Source organism: Centropristis striata, chromosome 7 (assembly GCF_030273125.1).
Source record: "Centropristis striata isolate RG_2023a ecotype Rhode Island chromosome 7, C.striata_1.0, whole genome shotgun sequence".
Classification (NCBI taxonomy): domain Eukaryota; kingdom Metazoa; phylum Chordata; class Actinopteri; order Perciformes; family Serranidae; genus Centropristis; species Centropristis striata.
The window spans coordinates 12,434,768-12,446,294 of record NC_081523.1 but is presented as its reverse complement, the minus strand read 5'-3'; positions in this window follow the sequence as shown (position 1 = coordinate 12,446,294).

Sequence of the window (11,527 nt, the reverse complement as noted above, 5' to 3'; positions counted from 1 at the left end):
TGTGTCTGACTTGATTTATATCGTCAGCCACAAAATGTTTTAATTCATCAAATCTGACATGTACTAGTTAAGGAAATAGTACAATTGCAGAATGTGTTTGTCGTGAGAAATTGAAAGAAAAAGCGTCGAGGTAAGCACTAAGTTGTATTGGATAAAAACAACCCCACACACATTCCGTCTCCTCTGTGTGGTTCCGATTTAAATAAAGGGGTAGACTTGTTGACACACTCACCTTTGATACCCTGATCACTGATGAGTGTCCAGATCCCGACACCCTCCCACACAGTGCCTTGTTAGGAAACATTGGCACCATATTGGTGTGCATCCGTTTTGGCACTCCCAGGTTGAGATAAAGCATCAAGTGAAGGCTGCCGGTAAAGTCTGGATTATCAGGCAGTGACGCAGATACAGGAGACACAGAGGAGCAGGAAACTCTCTGTGATCTGCTTCTATCTTGGGAAGCAGAGATACTGTTGGACCGGGGGGACATCACTGGGTCAATGAACAAGCTAATGTCTTGGGTGATGATGAAAGGAAACCGATAGAGAAGACCCGCAGTCACTTTCTCCAGCTGATGATAGCGGCTGTTATCATCAGTGTTGTTATTCACACAAAATTAGCAAACATACACAACAAATTGACAAATTAGTCTTCTGTAGTGCAGTGGTAAAGAATAATTCTTCAAAATATTAATAAAGTAAACAGATGGTTGGAAACTGCAGATTTATGGGTCTGGCTTAAAGGTCGGTTGAGGACAAAGAAAAACTTTTTTTTTCTAAATCAAAATGACTATTCTTAATCCCCCTTAAACTGTGGGCACAGTTTACGATGACACAGAAAATATCTGGCAGTGACTCAGTAAGTGGACGCCTAAAACAACATTTGGACTGTGCCTGTTTTTAAAGTGACTTAATGCATGTCCTGATTTCTGTGTTTGAGTTGGCTTTGCTGTAGACGCCAAATGGCTAAAAACATAAGAAAATAGACCTTTTTCCTTTCAGTTTGAGTTCTGTTTTAAATGTCCCATTACTACCTACTTACCTTAAGTCTTCCTTTCTTTCTCATAGGTCCCGTTTTAAATTGGTACACTGTAGATGTCAAATATGACTTCCTTCGTTATACTCTTAATTTGTGAACATTTCACAATTAAAAACAAAGCACACTTTTTTATTTAATATATTCACATTTTACTGCATCTGTGTTAACAAATAGGTAAATAAATATTCCATGCACAAGAACTCTATTCCTGGCAGTGGGACGGAGGGTTCAAAATAGTTTTTAGACCTCAATTTAGGAAAATAACACCTACAGACAATATAAACAGTTAACTGATTAGAAAAATATGAAAACGTTGTGGCGTTTCTTAAAAACTTTCTGTCTTTGGCCTTATGACCTGATTTTATTTCCGAATTTTGATTATTTGTTTATTTTTTGCCATTTTGTGCTTTATTTTGATAGTGGCAGCTTGGGGAGAGACAGGAAAGTCAGGGGAGTGAGAGGGAATGACAGGCAGCAAAGGATAAAATCCAGATCTTAGCACATAGTGCATGCACCCTGTTTTTGCCTAAATGAGGCCCAATTGACAATTCTCCACAAACCCTTTTAAATTTTATTTTGAAGAGATTTAGAGATGCAGCCAAAAATGTGGCGACATGAAATTTGGACAATTAATCCAAAGCACTTCATCTAATACAGTGTGGTGTTTCATGCATCATTAATTTACATGAATAATTACGACAAATGCCAGCTGCGCCGTAAAAAAGCACATGATTGATGCAGATAGTCATGTCGACCTCACTGATTGGTACAATACTGAGCTCATTCACTTTAATTTGCAGCTGATACTTTTTCTTGCTGTAATGATTGAAATAATTCGCAGATGAGCGATAAGGACAATTACATCTTGGCTAAATCAAATGCCAATCAGTCACTGTTTTGCAAACTTTCCCTCAGCAGTTAATTGGACATTTGTAATGTTCCTTAGGCAGCTCTAATGATGTCCATGATAATTCATACCTAAAGTAATATGCCATATACATTATCATCCGTACAGCAGCAAAAGAGCACATTATTCTCATTTCCTTGTCTCTTTCCTCCTTTGATCAGGCAGGAGAGTTCCTTGCAGTCGTTTTGAAGACTTCAAAGGCAATCAGGCTAATAAAGTCTCTGTGATGCCATGCTGAGCAGACCAGAAGTGCCCAAACAGACCTTGACCCTTTAAATGATCAGTGGAGCCTGTTTTAACCACTTAACGTTTTGTTTTTTTGTTGTTGTTGGAAGGAATAAAAGATGACCAGAAGGAAGAAATCTGCAAAAGTAATATGATTATGAGACAGAAAAAGAGTTACTAAAACGAGTACTGCTGGTGTATCTCAGTGATCAACCTCCCAATGACCCCATATTTTTCTTCCTGGTTATTCATTTATTTAAAAGCTTTTGGTGTCTTAGTTTACTGATACTGAGGAGGGCAAGTCCTCTCTTGTGGCTGTTTTTGGTTTCAGTCACAACCCCAAACGCCTCTTTAGACATAGAGGATTACAAAGGCCACAGTATGATAGATTAAAACTGCTTGACATCACATTCATACTGTAAAGCCTTTGTTCTGTCCTCACTTCCTCATTAGGAAAGTGCAACCTTTGTTTTCAGCCTTTGAGGGAACAAACGAAAAGAATAATGTTGCCAGCTGAAAGATACCAATATCCTCCGTGTAGGGCAAGTCTGGGTCGGCAGGCCTGATGGACATGTGTCTGATTGACTTTATAATAGACACGGGGTTCCTACTGGTGCTGGAAATCCTTGAAAATCTTTGAATTCTAAGTTGTGTTTGCAGTTGTAGAAAGCTGTCAGGAAACATTATTCTGGTTGTTCATAGCCTAATAGCATCTAATTTAATATGATGAAGTGAAATAATCAGAAAGTTATGTCTTCTATGTACTGTATATAAATCAGTTTAGCACAGATGTAAAGGGCTGGAAAATGCTTATAAAGTGCTTGGATTTGACTTTGGATGTGTAAAAGGTGTACTGCAGGCCTGTGGTTTAAACATGTACACTGTACATTAGCGTATAGCCTCACCCTGAGACCTAGGCCTTCTGAGTCACTCTAACTCCTTCCACATGTAATCTTTTACCAGAAATTTTATGGTAACAAGAGAAAATGTTAAAGTTAGTCCTGGCAGACAGCTCCCTGTGGCCACAGAAACTGGGGCACTGCACGTCTCCTTTGAAGGTGGCATTTGCAGTTTGTTCAGAGGACATCTCACTCCATGCTCATTAGCCCAAGGCAGGAGTTGTCTCTGTGTAACAGGGCAGTTCCACAAAGCCCAGAGTCCGTGCCAGCGGGGATTTGTCCGTGGTAGAAATAGATATGAAGTTACTGTGATGTGAATTAATGATGACCCTGAGTAAAAATGTAGATGCTTTGAAATTTGACTTCACACCTAGTCAAATGAGACAAAGCTTCGTAGTCCTGATGTGACAATTTGGCCTCGGATGTTCCAACGTACTCTGGCGATCAAATGTCATCAATGATGGGTAAGTACTCAGTCATTAGGTTTAAGTCAGTAATCGGAGGTCATGTTAGTTCAGGTTCTTTTCTGTGAACACAGTCACCGTTTCTTGTGAACTGCTTGATAAACACACCTGCATTTGGCACATGGGTTCTTGTGAAAGTGTGGCAATCTTAAAATCTCAGTTTTAGTCATTTTGTATCTTCCAGTCAACTAATTTTGCAATGAAGGTGTATTCCTCTGTGTAAGTCTTACTGGGAATCCTCACCGGGACCAAGACATGACCGGCCCATATACATTCTGTCATGCAATCCGCACTGTCAACGTCTGCTGTGAAGCATAATCTGCGTAGAAAGTTTAAATCACACAAATATCCAACGGTTTATGTATTTTTGACTTAATAACTGCATGTTCTGCTGACAGACTGCAGCTCCTGGAGCTGAGTGGACAGCAACTGCCACAGTGCTTGTTGTTGATTCATTGAATTTATTTTCCTGCACAATGTAGCAAATTCGAATCCAAGCCTTGATCAATCAACATAGATACGGTTATGTGCAAAACACATATACAGCAGAATATTTGTGTGATTTAAACAGCTCTCTAGTATATTCTCACACCAGCACACACTTCTAGTGAGACTTTTGAGTCTATACATGTTCTTTTAGTACAATCCTGCACAGTGCACCTTTAATATGACTCAAAGCCTCATAATCTGGGGCCTTGTAGAAGTCCTTGTGAAGATCATTTTGTTTATCATTGACAAAACTATTCCTGATTGCGTTTTCTGTTCGCAGTGTAAGAAATCTACATGTTGACATCCATGTGTGAGTGCGTAGTGGGAAGGGTCTCTGACGACCAGAGTTTTAAGTTCCTCTATCACTTCCAGGAAGACGAAGGACTGTTTCCACTTTGGCAGCTCGGATGGACACTCGAGTCCAGCAGGCAGGTTTCCAGACATGAGCTGGGAGGCGAACTCCTCGACTTCATCTCTCAGAGCTGCCATAGGAACAGTGCAGTTGATGGAACAACACACATACAGCTTGAGCTTGTGTAGCTGAGTGAAGCCTGATGGTGAAGAAAAGCAACATCAAACAATTTGCACGGCATGGCACGTATTAATATAAAGGTATGCATCAACACCTACACACTGTAAACTGTAATACATTATTCTGTAGTCATTTCATTTTACTTAATATATTTGATAAAATGTATTAAATATAAATGTGTCCTTGATTTTGAGGCAGTTGTTTAAGTAACTTTAATATAAAAATGTTTGTGATGGAATCTACTTATTTTGATCACATTAAATATAATCTTTATGTGTATGTAATTCTAAATCAAGAGAATTTTGAATGAATCCAACACAATAGAATTAGTCTGTTTTTAATTGTCAGGCACTTCGTGTTGAGTTGTTATTAACTCAACTTGTAACGTAGTTAGATTTAATTAATAATATTGCGTGCAATCTGTTGCCTCAATTTTATTGAGTAGCCATTGTTTGCCTTTTTTTACAGTGTAGGTAGCTTTTCAAGGCAATAATTACTCTAAGAAGACAATGTCAACCAAGGAAATAATCAGCAAAATGAATTTACAGCATGTCAGCTGCTGTGCAGGGTCAGGTTTAGTACTTTACTCCTGAAAGGATCATTTGTGTATCAGCTACTGACCCCATGTTGCCCTGAATTCTTGTAGAAAATGTTGTTTTTGTTGCAGCAGTGAATGAACAATACAAAGATGGTTTGTGTGGAGGTGTTTTAAATAGTATGTAATAGTATTAGTTAACAAAACTTGTGTGTTTGGTTAGTACTGAGCATATTGAGCATAAGTTGTGTGGGATTTAATAAACAGATTGTTAATAAACAGTTAAAAAACAGTGTTGGTACAGCTTTCTGTTGGGCCCCATTTACTTCAATTCATCAAGATTTTTCTCAATGAGAAAAAAGATTTTCTTAGAATATAAGGTAACACATGGTGAGTAACTCGTGTACAAATATTATTTTGGGGGTGGCGTATTCCTTTATGTTATAATGAAACTGTTTGGTCAGGAAGGCTAGTAAGAAACATGCACCATAATTTATACATACATTTGCATATTTGCTTTTCCATGATAGCAAAGCTAAGCAGTCAAATTACATAATTTCTTCATACTCAGCTCTAAGAATATGATACAGTTCTTCTTCCTGCTGTGTTTCAGGTATTCTTGTCATTACAGCGTCAAAAGCAAACATGACGAATTTATCAACTCAGTTTCAGCTCTCAAATTTTGTATGCAAATCCAGTTTGTCCTCAAATGTTCTGACATGCTCGGGTTATTGAACCTTATCAATATTACGTGAGAACTTCCTTACAGCCACATTCAAGTCCTGTACTTGTCTGTGAACAGACTCACAGCCTAACTGTTTGTGATGACACATTTGGCACATAAATCCATGTGAAAGCGTGGATTTAGTCATTGTGTCTTCCACGCAACTGATGATGAGTAAGATTTTGCAATGAAGGTGTATTCAAAACCTCAAAACTGGTTTGGGTCTCACAGAGAGCACCTCTAATCATTTAATTATTAACAATTATAACTTTAATGTCTTTATACGAAACTTCTGGATTATTAATGTGATTATTGCTTGCAGGCAGGTTCCCAGACTTGAGCGGGAGTGTGCACTTTTCTACTTTTCTCAGGGCCGCCATATAGTGCAGCTGATGAAGCAACACACACACCCTGATTGCTGGCACTTTTAGAGCTGATGAAGAACAGTAAAATCCAACTTCAGTGGTGAGCATGTTGAGATCAAATACGAAAACACAGTTCTTTTGTGAATTACACTTTTTTTCAGGCAAGAGTGTCTCTTTCAGATTGCTTCGTCAAGCCTTCAGTTCAACAATCTTAATTGTTCCAAAGCACAAATGGACACATAATGTCTATTAAACAATAGTGGGAAAATGGATATTGTATGCACTGAAACTGAGGTGTATTGCACACAAGCACACACATCCACATGCATCAAATCATGCCTCAGTTCATCCGATTAATAGGGAATGGTTTGAAAAGAAAAGGCTCATTTAGGAGAAGTGAAACACACACATACATTTTTGCAATTTACAGTATTCAGTAAATCCTGTTAGTATTTTTAAAAAGTTTTGCCTCTATTGGTTAGCTGGTAAGATATCATGTCGCACTGTGTCACAGTTATGTGGCAATATATCTGTATCCACTATTAAATTGCTATACATTTTCAGCCAACAGGCTGTATTACATTGAGGCGCAATAGAGTCTACACAGTGCAATATGGAAGCTCATTATCAAAGTACACACTACAGTTTCCTTGTTCCATATGAAGAGTCTCTGTAAACATCTTTGATTTATCACAACTCTCCCACATAACCATAATTCACGTTAGTAGCCTCTGATGGTCTTTGCAGGGACACATCCCTCCCAGTCTGCACTTTAAATGACTTGTTGTGTTTCATCTGGTTTACTAGTCTCTATAAAAGCACAGGCAGTACAGTATTATAGTAGCTGTTGGACTAATGCGCAGTGTACCCACAGTTGTAGACATCACAAGGCGCATCCTGGCACTATAACATGGATGACAGCAGTGCTACTCACAGAGCTGTGCCGAGCCACATCTGGCCAATGTAAACATGCCAACTAGCTTGAAATCATTAGTTTGAGAAATGGTGTCAGATGCCCATCTTAGACTCACTTACACTCATGGGTGTAACCTCAAATTGAGAAATAATAACATGAATAATGAGTTGTTTCAGAGACTGCACACAATGCATAGGCCAGATGAAAAGTTGAAAAGAAATGTTTCCAATTAGTCTACAAGTATCACTTGATTTTTATTGGCTCTCAACATTTCAGCACATTAGCTCAATGTATAATACATGTTGTTTGGCTAAATGATGGAAACAGCAGTGATGCAGCAGAACAGTGACGTTGTCAAACGCGCCATTTTCACACTCTGCTGATCACAGGATTCGGTACTGTGCAATAAAAATAACACTCCTCTCTGTTGAGTAACAACAGTGATGCTTAGCTGGGGCTGTTTGTTTTCTGTAGAAGGATTGTGTAAAAGATTTTTCAGTAACACACAGTGGGTGTTTGAGGGGCAATATCTTCATCTTTCTTGTGACATGATCCTCCTGGCTGTCTTTAAGAGGCTATGTGGATTCAATGAGCCCAATTGTATTCATGAAAAAATTCATGCAAAAAAACTTTACTTCACTGTAAAAGAAAAATGACCTGTTGTGACCTCTAGGATAATCACAAATTAGAGACAGTCAGAGGATGTATGTTTCTTTCCTAGATATATTGACAATAATTGGGTTTCTGGGCAATTTCGAGAACAGAAGTGCTCGCCATCTAGCCGGCCAAAATCGCATGCCGAAATCTCCAAAATGTCAAAAGTTGTTGATATCAAATCACAGCATGGATTTTTATATGGTGTCCCTCAAGGTCTTGGTTGGTTAATATGACATTTCTGAATAATTTCTGACATTTTTTCCAATTCTCAAGTGATAAAAAGTGGTTGAATTTTGCACCAAATCTATGTCACAATTGTTATCAACCCAAAGATTGCTGCAAAAATGTTTTACACTTTGAAGGCCAGTATGAGTCTCTTGCAAACACTAAAGTACTCCTCAACAAATAAAGCCTTTCAATAAAGGACTTCTATGATCACTCATGTCCAGTTTGTGGTTCAAATATACATTCAGGTTTTTATAATCCCACCTTCCTCATTTTACTAAAGGCAGTAATGGAGAGAGAAGCCACAGTTTCTCTGACTTCTACCACCAATGATAACTTTAGTCATCAGACTACTTTTGCAAGTTTCTGTGTTGTAACTGAAGTCCAAAGTATAGAGAGTTAAGTGAGCACCTTTTTCTCTCTCTCTCATTACCTGGGTCCAAATCTGGAAAATATCTGGGGGTCGTTACATTAACACAAAGACTGGCTGGAGCCATAGGATGACATTTGTCCAGGGTGGAGCTCGGGGGGGAGGCAAACAATGAGTCGACTCACTGACTCACCACCTGCGAGTCACTGGCTGGCTCTGAAAAAAATAGATGAAAATGAAATATCAAAAGATTTCAACATTGTGTTTTTTTCTGCTCAGCTTAACGTGTTTTATAAGTTAGTGAAATGAAAAGAAAGGTCCAGCTTTTAGTATTTTTTTTTTTCAAAAAGGAGCTTTGATCCAACAAAATACTAAATATATTGGACTACTGATTATTTAATAACTAAACTGTCTCTCAGCCATACTAGAAAAACTAAAGTCATGGAAAAAATGATTAGACCACCCTGGTTTTCTTCAATTTCTTGTTCAATTTAATGCCTGGTACAATTAAAGGTACATTTGCTTGGACAAATATAATAATAACAACAAAAATAGCTCATAAGAGTTTAATTTAAGAGCTGATATCTAGCCATTTTCCAGTTTTTCTTGATAATAACCAAAATCATTATCAAGAAAAACTGGAAAATGGCTAGATATCAGCTCTTTTATATCAGCTTTTTTTGTTGATAATATTAAATTTGTCCAAACAAATGTACATTTAGTTGTACCCGGCATTAAAATGAACAAGAAATTGAAGAAAAAGGGTGGTCTAATATTTTTTTCCATGTCTGTATGTCAATTCTAGAATAGCTATCCTCTAATCCATGGACACAAAAGAAGTATCAGTCACACTCTGACAACTTTATTTCCTCAAACTTTATCTGTGCAGAACAAATTACGCACAAAATGAATCTTGTCGACACATGCTTGTCAGGCTACATAAGCAAGAGGATGAGTGATCAGCCATAATGTAAACTATATTTACTTTTTTATTTATTTATTTTCTAAACATGATCGTGCAGAATGACCAGTGACTGGGCAACATGCGAAAAAGTTTAAATCAGTCCCTGATATGGGTCTCACAGCACTGACTGTTAAGTACTTGCCTTGAGATGAAGCCAAATGTGTCAACAGAGACCACCACATTCTTTGTTTCGGTAACGCTTTATATTAAGGTCCTTGTAATAACCATTCATTAACAAGTAATAAGGCATTGTTCTCGCTTTAGATCCCTTTAGCTGCAGAAAGCATAGTTAACGGTTAACAAGTGCATAGTTAACTTATAATAGATGAGCAATAAAGTATATTTTAATATCAATAAGCAAACAAAAGATTAATAAAGGCATGGCAAAGACATAATGGGTGGGTTATGGGTGTTTGTAATGCTATTATGAAGAATTATAAGATACTCATGAGGCTTTTATTAATGTTCTTATTATAAATCTCTTATAGCCTGCTATTAGCTGTATTATAATGCCATTATTAACACTTATATAGGCTTATAAACACACAGTAATGTTCATAAGCATCTTGTAAGGACTTACAAGGGCCTTATTACTTGTTTATTAATGGTTATTACAAGGACCTTAATATAAAGCGTTACCTTTGTTTCTATTTCTGAATGTCGAAACGTGTGCATGCTGAGGAAAATGGAGAGGAAATGAAGCAAAGATTTGGAGCTGCTCAGAGAAGCCGAGCCCTACTCATCCACATCTGTAGAGGCAGCTAACAGTGTGCCAGAAACACTGACACAGATTTGAGGTTTGAGAGGTGTGAATAAATGGCTTGTGTAGAAATCCAATGTTGAGGCTCCACACAGTCTTGAATCCTAGTGCAAACATAATAGCACTGAAAAAAACACTGGTAAAATGTTCCCAGAGGCTTTCAGTGTTGTACTTATAAGGAAAGACTAGAGAAGACTGAAATAACAATTAGATTCAAGCTGTCACATTACAGGCACGACAAGATAAGCTATATTGAGACAAATTTGGGGTGTCCAATGTTACTGTGGGAACGTAGATATATCATTTCTTTGGAGACGTTATGATCCAATACGTCCTCAGTCCCTCTGATAGTGTACTTGGTCTAAGAGATTAATTCCACACTGTTAACGACCTAATTTGTTTTCCCTCTATTATTCCAGTTGCTCTGTTGAATCTCCTAACCACCATTAATTTTTTTCTGTCTGTGGGCGTGACTGGTATGTGATGTAGTGACGAAAAAGAGGCTAAAATTGCTGATCGAGGAGGAAAATCCACAGCAAATGGCTGATCACAATGGCTCGCAGTTGTCTTTAAGATATATTGCTCGCCTCCATATAGTCTCAACATTTTGTAATTTACAGATAGGATGTCAGAGAACCCTTCATCTTTCCTGTCTGTGAAGCCCAAACTTGTGATTTAGGAGTATCGTTCAGCTAATGGTGCATGTGCTCAAGTGAGGAGAAAAATATTGTTGCCCATATGAGACAAGTTTTTCAGATGTGGGAACTGAGAGTGCTACAATGGCTCCTCTGTCCCCTCCTGGTCCCTCAGACATGACTCAGGCTGAGAGAGGGAGATGATGTCTCGTAGTAACAGGCTTTCCCGGCTCTCTGCTGTGAGGCCACAACAGCAGCAGTCAGTGAAAAACATCCATGCCTTTACTTTAGTCATATGTATTGAGCAAGACGTTGCATCTCTTAGTCTCAAGTTATAGATTTCTATATAGATATATAGATAGTTTTACCCCTTTCATACACTGCAAAAAAAGAAAAGTTGGGTGAACTCAAAATTTCAAGGCAACAAACTTTGATAAAATTTTAAGTTGGACAATTAAACTAAATATTTTAAGTTTTGTTTTTGAGTTTGCTCAACTCTGAATTCAGATTCTTGTCAACACAACTGTAAGTTGTACTAACTTATGATTTTACATTGTAATAACTTTTAATCCTAACTTCTGCAATGTGCTGAATTGGCACGATTGTAACGCCGCTATGATATATGTCGCGACCACAATTTTGAGTTAGCATTTATACGCTAATGGCTACTCTTGTAGCTGTAACAAGCAGCGCCGCTAGCATCAGTTATCCGCTAGCATCAGTTAGCCAGTAGCTTTCGCTAATGAATTTCACTGCTTTCCTGCATTTCACAACAAAGAAATAAGAGTTAGCTGAACTATTGTCCCTTGTTTTGAACCCCAA